General features: G+C 38.2%; 1 protein-coding gene across 10 annotated transcripts in view; it reads left to right on the top strand.

Moving 5' to 3' along the window:
• Positions 1-7448: 7448 nt before the first annotated feature.
• GRIK4 (glutamate ionotropic receptor kainate type subunit 4) overlaps positions 7449-12357 on the top strand; it is a 341881-nt gene continuing 336972 nt past the window's right edge. For 5 of the 10 annotated variants that reach the window (XM_075191032.1, XM_075191031.1, XM_075191036.1 and 2 more), the window contains exon 1: positions 7462-7808. The gene's annotated coding sequence lies outside the window, so the exon portion shown is untranslated. Of the gene's footprint in view, positions 7809-12357 lie in introns of all 10 variants that reach the window. The other 5 variants (XM_075191040.1, XM_075191039.1, XM_075191038.1 and 2 more) reach the window with 5 other exon arrangements.

Here is a 12357-nt window from a genome sequence, read left to right on the forward strand (position 1 = left end):
AGGATTAGGTTTTCGCTCTCTGTCCTTTTTCAGAGAAGACTGCCCATTTTGCCAGATGTTAAGATGTTTTACAAGGGGTCCTGCACATTCATCCCTCCCATATCTTTTTCCTGTGGCTCCATGGGGTCTAAATCTGGTGTTGGATGCTTTACAGCATTCACCATTTGAACCATTGGATAAGGTAGAATTAAAATTCCTTACTTGGAAGACTGTTTTTCTTTTAGCTATATTGACAGCGAGAAGAGTTTCATTGCTGGTAGCTTTGTCCTGCAAATCTCGGACCAGGCCTTCCTTTCAACTTAAGGCGATACCTAGATTTCACGGCACAGCATGGGGCCTCGGCTGAGTAGCTGTGCCGGGCTGCCATCCGGTCCTCAATTCACACATTTACCAGATTTTATAGGTTTAATGTGTTTGCATCTAAGGATGCCAGTTTCGGGAGGGTGGTGCTTCGTACCACCTTTTTGGAATGTAACATCCTCCCATAAAGGTAGCTTGAGCCTGTATCAAATGTCTGGGGTCACCTAATAGGAGGACAGAGAGAACTGGGTTTTATACTTACGTTAAATCCTTGTCTCTTTCTCCATTGGGGGACACCGGACGCCCACCTTTTTTTACACTTTGCTTTTCCTCTCCTTATTTTTGTGTTTTCCTACTCTGTCCTGCGGGGCTTAGTTAGAAGATAACTGATTATTGACCGGCGGGTGGGGGGGGGGGGGTATGGAGAAGGAAGGGAAGGAGCTGCACCTAAATACTGAAATTTAATTTACCCTTGCTCCTATACGGCACTGAATACCCCAGTATCCAGTGCCCCCCAATAAAGTAAGAGAAAAGGATTTAACATAAGTATAAAATTCAGGGATGATAGGGATGATGTGCTTTACCCAAAAGCATTGAGTTGGTGATGGATGGTACTAACAAGCGTTCATACTTCGTGTTTGAAGGTGTGCTGGAATATGTATGGCAGTTAATCAAGGTACTTTCTCTACCATTTGAACAATGCTACATTGCAATCTTCTATCAAGTTTTCTCTTGTGGCCACATTCAGGGTGGTTGGTTACAGTGCCATGGGCCTTAAATTTCTTAAAATTACGTACAGTGGAAACAGGAACATCAATGCCTCTGGATATTGTTTTGTAGCCTTGAGATTGGATCCTGGCCAGGTTTTAGGGGGTTAGGACCTCTAGTTGGTGTACGCTGGGCCGAACTTTACTCTGAGGAGCCTGTTTTGAGCCTCCCGTCAGACACCCTGCACCAAATGGGATGAAAGCAACACGAAGTGGCCCAGTTGGATCCTGGACAGGTTTAGGGGGATTAGGGTCATGTTCAGACCTCCCGGTGGTGTACACTGGCCAGAACTTTGATCCGGGGAGCCTGTTCAGGCCCTTCTACTGGATAAATTTGAATGACATTTTGGATGCTAATTATTTTAAAAATGTTGACAGTTACATCCAACTCATTGATAATAACTTGAAGATTTAAACCTGGGTAACGCCGGATACTTCTAGTGTGTGTATGATCCCAGACAAATCCAGGACACTGGCACTCCTTTTGAAAACACTTATTGAAAAAAAAAACATGTCCTTTTAGAAAAGCAGCACAACTATAAGAATATATACTCCTCCTCTTTAAGCCATGTAGTGTTTCAAAGGCTCTTGCAGTGGTGTATAACAAGAGTGTCCTATGGCCGGCTCTTTATAATGTGTGTGTGTTGCTTGCCTTCATTTTCTGTTTCAGTATGAATAATATTGGTTGACTCATATTATTTATTTCTTGAAATAGTATTATGTGATATGAAATTCAAAAGCAAATTATTTGTGTGTGTTGCATTGACCTTGATGTCTATTGGAATTCCTTGTTTTTATGTACTATTTTTAAAGTGTGTGTGTATATAATTTCTTGAATTAGATTCATTTCCTTGAGTACTCTTTCAGCAACACTGGTTGCCCTGAATGAATTGATTTACTGTCCTTAAAGTTGAGGCCTTCATTAAAATTTATGGTGGGCACCTGACCGTAACATTATATATAGCATATTCGGAAACTGCAAGCTACGGTGGAAAGAGAAAGCTCCAGCGAGTCTAAAGTAAGAATTATTAGCAAGGAAATCTAACAACCAATGGCACAAGCAGAGTGTTAATCCTGTGGAGACGCACTTTGTTGCATGACCATGAACAAAACACATTTATCACAATTGCTTGTTTGTGCAGACCTTACACTGTAAGCCACATATTGTGTATTTTGTTATGGTTTTTGATATTTTTTTATTGCATTTGTAAAACATTTTGCACTTTTGGATGTTTTGTGAAAATGTCATGCCTGGCCCTGACCAAACTTAAAAGATGCAAGTAATAGAATTCTGATAGATGTGCCATATGCTATAGTTCAAAATGGATAAACTTATTTTGTAAAAGTTTCAAGCAGTTCTGCAAATGCGTGGTAGATAATAACAAAAATATATAAAATTTTATGTGGGAGTATTGAAGTCCTGTCCTAGTGGCAGTGTGACAGTCAGTTACGGCCCACAGCTGTTTTCTTTGTACTAAGAATTTGTTTCCACTTTCATTAAAATCACTTGAACGTTTCTTTGAGGGTATTGTATCATAAACCCCCAGTAGTATTTATTATGAAGCAATCTGAGGCAGTCGTATAGAGCGACCGGTTTTGTCAGACATTGAAGTAGATGGATATTGTCGCCTTACGTGACCCTTTTTTTATTTGGTCAAGCGCATAAACAAGGGGCACTACCAAAACGTCCAGTAACCCTTTCCTTCCATTGATTCGCCTAGCGTGCTGGGTGGGCACTGAATATTTATAAGTGATGGCCAGCTCTAGAAGTCCTTTACTCCCCACCTCACAATATGTGTACATTATACAGGGGTTTCCCCGGTTTCATATTTCCAAACGTATGAATTGATTAATGAATTTGGACAACAGTTTAACTACATAAATGCAAGCATTTTGTTGCAGAAGTCTAAATTTGTAACGTCTACCAGAGTAGAAGTGCTAATAATGAATAAACTGACATGTTTCTTTTATACAGCACTCATTTACAAAGTGTTATGGTAGTATGTGTAAGGGGTGAGAATTGAACAATTTAAACTTCTGCCTCCAGTAGGAGAATGGCTGTTCTTAGCCCTGGATATATTGTATTTACACAAATTGTAATACTTGGTCCTAGGAGAAGAGAATAGTGGTGGCAACTCCAACTATATGGTGAATGAACAGTATTAATGCTGGGCTGACAAGGGTGAGCTGTGATGAGGAAAGATAGTGAAAGGGGTGATGAAGGAATATAAAGGAGATGATAAATAAGGGGCCAGTTGAGGTAAAGAAGGGAATAATGAAAGGGGGTGACGAGTAACAGTTTACTAAGGATATTGAATACCAGCGCTGGTGAAATTACGTGGTAGAGTGGTGGGATTTGGGGGGCGGGGGGATTGTGATGTACATACCAAGGAAGCACTACCAGACTGTTCCATAAAATAAAGAAATACAATGTGTGTACAATGGAGAATTATTTTTTTTTTAATCATGTTATGCAGTAAGTGTTTGTTTTTACTGTTTGGCAGTGCATGTTTTGTATATACACACATTATGGTAACTCCCCCCACTTGTTTAATACAGTATCCGGGGAATTTGAAGGTGTGATGACTGGAGAGAGCTAGTGCTTCTAAAACTTTAGGCCCGGCGCTTGTACACTGACCATGCCCTGTTGCTGGAGTGGTGACATTCTGTGTTGACATGCCCGTTTTTGTACCAACAGGGATGGGGGGCCTTCTGAGCAGGTTTGGCACCCTGCCTCATCACAGTCTGGAGGTCTTCTGCCTAGGAGAGAGAACCCCATCTATTTTCTTACTACATAGTGCCCAACACACTATTTGGAAATGCCGTAACATGTCATAGAATCTGGTTTGTTTGAATAAATAGTTTAATGCAATTTATCATTTTTTTACAGAATTGGAGATATCCTGGACACGGGAGCCCCTGTGTTTCTATGTATTATTGTTATCATAGATATAAGGTGCCACAGTGCTCTGCAGCGTTGCACAGTAGGGAGAACAGAACATACATAAAACATGGAGATACAAGGCAGACAAAAAAATGCATATATCAAAACAAAGGTTATTGAGGACCCTGCTCATTAGAGAGCTTATATTCTAAGTGGAAGAGGGCACAGCTGAAATAAGAGGAGCGAGTATGGCTTTGAGTGGAGATTGGTGTGGTTTATCCAATTTTCTGTTGAAAGGAGGTTTAAAATATCTTTATGCTTTATCCCAGGTAACAAAAAATGTAGTTTTCACTGGTTGAACTTCCAAATGTCACACTGGCTTTTTAAAGATTTTCCCAAGAACAACATACACCCAAAGTGAATGCTGACTTCAGAACAAAATGATCCTATTGTAAGTGGCCTGCTTCCATAAAGACAAGTAATGTGACAGGGAGCTGATACAAGAGAGAATACAGAATGAGAAAGAACTCAATAATTGCTGACTTCATAGAAAGCAACTCAATCACAAAGAAAAAAGTGCCTGTTTCCACATGTCACAGATAACAGAAAAGGGATATATTACAGTTTTATGGGGAGACGTGAGATTTGCAAAAACTCATGTAGGTAATATCGTATATACTTATCTTTAAACAACTTGTCTGTTAATTATGCTTCCATTAATACTTCCCAGTTATAGACATGTGAGAATAACATGTGTAATGCAGCAGGAGACAGAAGCAATCAACTGTATAAAACAACATGAATCTCCGTAATGGGATGATACTCTCCTTATAAAATGTGAGATCACTGTATAATAAGCAAACTGATGGATGTATCTGTTCAACACTGAGCAATCCGCTAAGAAATGACTTGATACATAGCCTCTATCTACCAATACTGGTAAAATTAAATAATTTGTTGGTCAGTTACTTTTAAGACCATGAAATGTTCTTGAAAACTAAATAAAAAATACAAAATGATGACTGTACATTAAAAAAATTGTAGTGCTCAGAAGTATATAGTACATTCCAATCTCTTCAGTGCTATTTACATTGTTGCTACAAAATAACAAGGTGTTGATGCAATGGAAATCTATGTAAACTTTGCTGTAAATACACATTAGAAATAGTAGTTGTTTCTACCACTGAAAGATGCTGGAAGCAGCTTTATTTTGAGTATGGTTTGAAGCTTTGATTTTAAAAAAAAAATAAAAAAAAATAAAATTGTATATAATTCAATGAGAAATCTTAGGGTAAGACACTGCAAAGTCTCCATCTGTGACACAGTATAAGAAGTTGTCCATTCTGGCATGCCTTTATCAATATCAATATTCTCGGCTATTTGATTAGTCAGCCACCATTGTCCCCTTTTATCACCTTTCCCACAACAGGACTTCCACTTGATGGCTGTTGTTTCACTGGTGGCCCGGTTATTGCTGTTCCTCATACTGGCTTTGTCTGGTGCCCAGTACCATTCCACATTCAAAGTCTTTTAAAGGAGATGTCCTGTATAGTTCTATATTCTAATTTCTTCCAATTGATCAAATGATTTATAAATGTTTTGTGTCTTTCTGCTTCCTTATGGTTAAACTATTTAGAAATATCTACTTCTATGCAACACTAAATTTGCAAATAACACTATAAAAAAAGTAATATTAAAAAGCTGTCTGTCAAATTCTATTGTAGCATTTAAGAAAAACTTTGCATTCAGTTACCTGTCATATCTATTGTCTTAGCCATTCTCTATCTGAATTGATAACTGCATATACATGATCTCTTGGTACCTGCTTACCTGCTTTAACACCATGTCCAGAGTAGTTTGCAATTTAATTACCAGAACAAATGTTTGCATCTTCCTATTTATGAGTGGAATATATAGTTATACAATGAAGAAGTAGAGCTGTCATTTTGGGAGCATGCTAAAGATCAACCTCAGAAAATCACCTCAGAATGTTATTGCCTAGTTCTGTCCAGTATTGGGATACCCATTAAATAATTACGGTTTCAGGTAGATATAGAGCCAGGAACAATTATATATTTTTATTTTATCATTTATGCCTTAAAATTATTATTATTTTAACCAGACAAGTACTTGGACCAACACCTGAGTTTCCAATATGTCTTTCCTATTTTCAGCACTGGTACTTCTTATATAAATAGGATCATCTAGTGGTAACTAATACAGCAATTATTAGATCATTAAGCATGGATCTGGTAGCATTGGTTTGTTTGAGACTCTCCCATGTATTTAACAGAGCATTCCATTAAAACCACTGCGATGTCACATTATGCACTACACTCTTAACACGGTTTGTAACGATTGTGGAGACCAGAACCAATCGGTATAGTTCCTGAACCACCTCTGTCGTTGCTGTATTGGTCTGGGCCTGCAGATGTTACTGGAGGCTTAAAGCTGTCATGTGGAGGTACCAATTATGAACAGCCCTGTTTTTTTCAGACCGGTGGGCTTATATAATTAAAATAAATGATCATTTTAGTTACTTGCAGAACACCTATATATAAATATATAGAGTATAGGATGTGACTGAGGTTAGGGTCATGGTCCTCTGAGACAATGTAGACTATGAAGTTGGGGGTATATAGCAAAAGCTGCCAAGGGTAGCAAAAGGTTTAATCCTGGGCCTTGGTGTTCCTGAAGATCCGATCACTCAGTGTATATCGCCCCACCTTTTTTTTGTTCTGTTTCTATCTCAAGCTGCCTCTCCCTCCCAGTAAGTAAAACATGATGCACTACTTTAGTAAGACTGATATATAGGTTTTGGAAAGGAGACAAATGCCTCCAAATTTGGCATAATAAACCACATTAAAAGAAATGTCAGGGCTTCATGTGCATAAAAGTGAACCTAATAATTGGTAAGTAGGTACTCTTCTAATTAAAAACCAAAAACCTTATATACAACATTTAAATATAACACTTAAAAAAAACCAGGATTTCATTGTTGCTTGGTTCACCTTTTATCCAGAAAAGATGAGGGATCCTCACTCATCAAAATGTGAAAAACTTATGGTCCATCCCCAAAACATTCTCTAGTTTATGGTTTCAGCTTTATGGTCTCCTTGCTTTAAATCATCATACTCTGTTTATTGATATAGCGCCACTAATTCATCATACCGAATATATAAATTGCCAATCTTTTTTTTTTTTTTTTAACTGTGTTGACATGTTGCCACCATGGTCTTTAGATCTTCCACAGTCCTATTTGTATTCTGTGCATAGAAATTGTTACCGTGACCGTTTTAGTTGTTCTAATCACTAATTTACAGACAGTGTCTGTATTAATTTGCAGGTCACGTTGTACCTGTAGAGCTTTATTTTATTCCCACATTTTGTCTTACGTCATTTTTCCAGCCAATCGTCCAATTTCCATGAATTCCATTTCTTCCAATGTCCCCTCTCACTAGTCCTTACCCCTCCTTTTTCAATCCCTTCTTCCACCTAATCCCTCCTTCTCCATATCTATCCTTTCTCCATAGACCCACTTTCCTCTCCCCTGCATCCTCCTTATGTCTTCATGCCTCTCCTGCTACCCACAGCCTCTCTTTTACTGGATAATCCATAAGGAAGTCGCCGCTCTCTGTCTCTCTCCGCTCTGCATCAGCCCCAGATGTGGCGTGTGCTGCATTTAGGGAGCACCGTCTGTGACATGACACCAGAGGCAGAATGAAGCATGGAAGAGAAAGAAAGGAAAGACCAGGACTATCTCACACTCGCCTCTTACTAGTGAAGGCTCCATAAGAAATCAGTTACCAGTCGGGGAAGGAACCACACAATAAGCTTTGTGTGCAGAAATTTATAAGGTAACAAAGTCAATCGGTCATTTTACCTTTTGACCACCAACCTCATTTTTTAAATATAAATGTTCTTATTCTAAGTTAACCTTGCCCCCCCCCCCTTTCTTAGAAGCTTGTTATCAATATAATGGCTGCTACCCATATAGTAGAGAGGTTAAGAGGTTGTCAGTCGGCGGCAACACTGGCATAAGAGGGGTTAATGGGATTTCAGCTTCCATGTGAAAGCAATGGTGTGTATATTATTTATTATGTAAGCCTGTTTGTGCATAATGCAATGCTGCATCATTGGGAGTCGCTGGTGGCATCGCATGGGAATCTTCCCGAGGAGTTAATATGTATAAATTTATGTTTTAAAATATCTTCTTAAAAGTGCGGTGATTTCTATATGTATCGATGTCCTTTTTGTTTTTGAAACATCCTAATTCATTGCAATAAGGTGATCCGGCACGTAATATTGTAGGTTGTCGTTTAATAGGAAAGCCATTGTCGGCTTATCAGCGAGCTTTGGTAATGAGGATCACCCCCTGAGCGGCAAGTAATGAGTCTATGTCTGGTTATGAATGTGTCTTCTCTGTTGTGCTCCTATGACATGAGCGGCAGGTGTACAGGCCGAGGGAGAACTGCGCCAGCTGCAGATGCATCTTCTTATGGCTGGTGCTGATATCATTAGTTACAAAGCAGAACCCCACAGCATGAAATGCTGGACTGCTGGTTATGCCTTCTAGCAGTAATATTACATACATGGGTTTGTTTCCAAATAAAACCTAAAAATCCTCAAAATATAATGCTGTTCAGACGAATTCTAGGCACGTATCTGACTCTTGTTATGAGATAAAATGATGAATATTCTCGTTTCACAGCAGACTGGGTGGTCCAAATGCCAATCATGCTACATAAGTTGCTGAAAAGTCAGCAACTGCAAAACGATTTAACATTTAACTGTATGGTGCCTGTTATGTATGATATATCAGAGTAATAATATAACATGTTTTGTCTTATAAAAGGCATTTTTATACATATTTACATTAGGTTGTACTCTTGTAACATTGTTCGGTATCCTTTAATGTAGCAGAAATGCTCCATCTATGACAAGCTGAGCTGAAGAATGACATGTGTTTAATCTATTTTTCCACAACTCTGTCCCTCGGGAAAGCTGAGAGCAGACGAGCAGGTTAATGATGTTTTTTTGTCATTTCTTCTCACTTCGCATTCTAAGTAGAGAGCTGACAGGAGGGAATTTGCTCTGATGCTGCAGGTATAAGGATCTTGGTTCTAATGCAGATACGCATGTGGTGTTCACACTGGCAGCAGATAAACCTCTGGTACTGCCAAAAACATGAGGAACTTGTTCCTGTACTGTCTTCTTGCACATGCACAATTTTCTGCTATTCTGATTTATGCAGCAAACGTGTGTAGACACCAGTATCAATGCCTGTCGTGTTTTCCAGAGCGGGTTTATTGTATTTCATTTGGAGTTAGATTATGTTCTGAACAAGCCCTATTAGTGCAGGTTTCATTCGTGTCCATGTATTTATATGTGCAATAATTATATTCTAGCCATGGATAGTGCGAATGGTCATCTAGGACCTGCATTGTGGAATGACAAGTATACTTTGCATTAGAACAGTCGTTTCTAGACCTGTCCCTAAGTGTCCCCAAAAGAATTTGCTCAGTTATAATGTATTTAAAATATATTGATCTGATGGGCTTTTGGAGTTTATATACATTTAAGTACCTTTACACACACACAGGTCGTAGTTATATTTTCCCCAGTTCTGTCAGGTAACAAAGGCGAGATTGAAACTCATGTGAGAGTCATTGATCTCTATGAAGAGTTGCTGATACAGTGCACACACATGCCCATCGTAGTCAGGCAGATGATGGGGAAAGTAGACCATGTTCCTGTTCCATCATCCACTGTTGAGATCAATAGTTCCTGTATTAGTCTTATATTCGTTTCTGTCTCTCTTCGTGTCAGTTGAATAAACATTACCTTCATTCTTAAGTCATTAACTTAATTCTTGCGCTTGTGTAAAGACTCTGTCAATGTAAAACCTTTATTCCGCCCCATGTCGCCTCATCCTCTTAGTAATATGATCAGGAGAGTTCCATGTCTGGGACCCCGGGGTCAGGAGATATACACTCTGCCATCTCGACTTTCATAATTCTCCACACAATTGGGAATGGCTTGATCTTTAGCTGGAATGCGATTTTTAATAAAGTTCTTAAATTCGATCTTTTCATTAGCAGAGATGATTCACGTCAATATCTAACATATAGTCCTATCCCTATCCACCATCTGAGAATAATACTTTTTTTTCAAGCAGTGACAGCACTGTCTGGAGAATATTAAAGTAGCTAAGACTATCCTAATCATTGATTTGAGGAACAGACACCACACCTTTTTTCTGAAGCTCACCAGGAAATGTCAACAACAGTTTAATGTTTTCAATTAGAATGCCTGGTGAACCTTTGCTTAGAACAATGAGTCTATTCTAGCACTCAAAGCACACCAAGAAAACAGTTCACCTTTGAGGAACACTGACACTAAAATAGTGCAGCAGGGAACTAATTATTGGTTGCTTGTTATGTGCTATGTATTAAATGTGGCCACTGTTTCCTGGTGCTGTTTGAGACTTGCTGGGTTGTGGAAATACTCATCAACAGCCAGAAAATGTTATGGAGGAGTTAAATTTGAAGGAGTTAAAATAAACTACAATACAGTCTCTCAATGCAGAACCCCACAAGATTAAGAAGATACATTGCATTCTTTGTAGTTGTCTCAATGTGTTGATATGGATATGATTTTATTCATGCTGATGCATATGAGAAGCAGGTATACCTCAAAACATAAGCAAAAACCTGGATGGGGGGGAATTAGCCTTAAAGCTTGTACTGAACAGAGCACCAAGGTAGATTCACATGCAGTGCTAACGGTGGCAAACTTTCCTAATCTTTACTTCTTATACAGGAACTCTACTCATGGGTAGAATTTCATTCTTTCTGTCAAATGGAAACTTGATATTTGTATATATAAAAAATGTAAACATAATATACAAAAAAGAAAAAGGTGACTCCTAGTGCAATATTTTCATCTTTTATAATCTTTGTTCAATAAAAACTCACGAATCACAGAGATAATCAAAATAAGCTCATATGTATGTTATAATGATGCTCCACTGTGTCTCCTAAATCTCTGCTCCGTATGCTGAGAAATGATCACATAGAACCAACAGAAAAAGGAAAAACACAACAGTGCAATATTGATGTTTCAGCAAAACACCATGTGCTTAAACCATATAGTGGATAAGTACCAGAAGAACTCCTCTGTCTAGTGCATTTCCAAGAACCATCTGTGTATATCCTTTAACACCACCTCAAATCACTCCACTACTCGCCAGTGATTAAGGCATAGATTTTTTACATACCAACATTCAAATCCAAAAGTATATTTCAATATATTCAGAACCTCCTTTTAGCTCCACAAATCTCCTTTCGTAAACTTTATAACTTTATTATATATAATATATATATATATATATATATATATATATATATATATATATATATATATATATATATATATATATATATATATATATGAATGAGACTTCCATAGAAAAATATATAAGGCACAACATAGTGTAAAATACGTAATAATATTTATTCATAACAAAATCTAAAAATACTGCACATATATCAAACGAATTTGAGATAAAAACTTATCTGATCCCAGACATAACAGGTGAAGCTATGGAACAGCATGACGACTTTCCACATCTCCAAGGATCCATACACTTTTTCTTTTCAAGTAGAGGGATGAAGTTAAAAATTTGTCACCATCGTGGTTCATTCCTTGTTTTTATGTAGGACTTCCTCAGGGGCTAAATACAAAAAGAATGTAGACATTTAATATACACAGTATATAAATGGAAAATGCTTATGAATTGCATGGGTTATTTGAATCATTCTTAGTATAGTGCACAGCAGTTGTAGACCAACCCAATCATGCCAGTGCGACAATACCATCATCCAAAACAGATATATTTGCCTGCTCCATAATTTGAATGCTCTAAACTCTCGCCCGTGACATCCAAATTATGAGCATGAGGATAATCACCCTGTCAGACAGGGCACAGATCCCTATTAACTTGGAGAATTACCGGTGCTGAAACATACAAGTTGTGCCTTACATACATGCTCTTATCTATACTAAACATGCTTATTGTCACAAAATGCACTAATACCCATGAAAGATATGCAAAAATGTGTACACAAATGTATGTGTGCATTTGTGGCGTGCATGTGCAGTACAGAAAAGTGTAGCTTATGTAAGAAAAACAGAACTATGTCCATCTCTAAATGCAGGCAGCAAAGTAACATTGTCCACACATTCCCCTTCCCAGTTTGTCCCTTTTCAGAGCATAAAGTAAGTGATATAGTTGCAACGGCGCCAATTGAGTGCCCATCTCTGAGAGCAAAGACTGTGTGTTCCACCTCCTGCTCCCTGTTCCACCCATGAAATGTGAGCCCAATCATGACATAGGCTGTTGTA

The sequence above is a fragment of the Mixophyes fleayi genome, chromosome 11, assembly GCF_038048845.1.
Source record: "Mixophyes fleayi isolate aMixFle1 chromosome 11, aMixFle1.hap1, whole genome shotgun sequence".
Taxonomy (NCBI): domain Eukaryota; kingdom Metazoa; phylum Chordata; class Amphibia; order Anura; family Limnodynastidae; genus Mixophyes; species Mixophyes fleayi.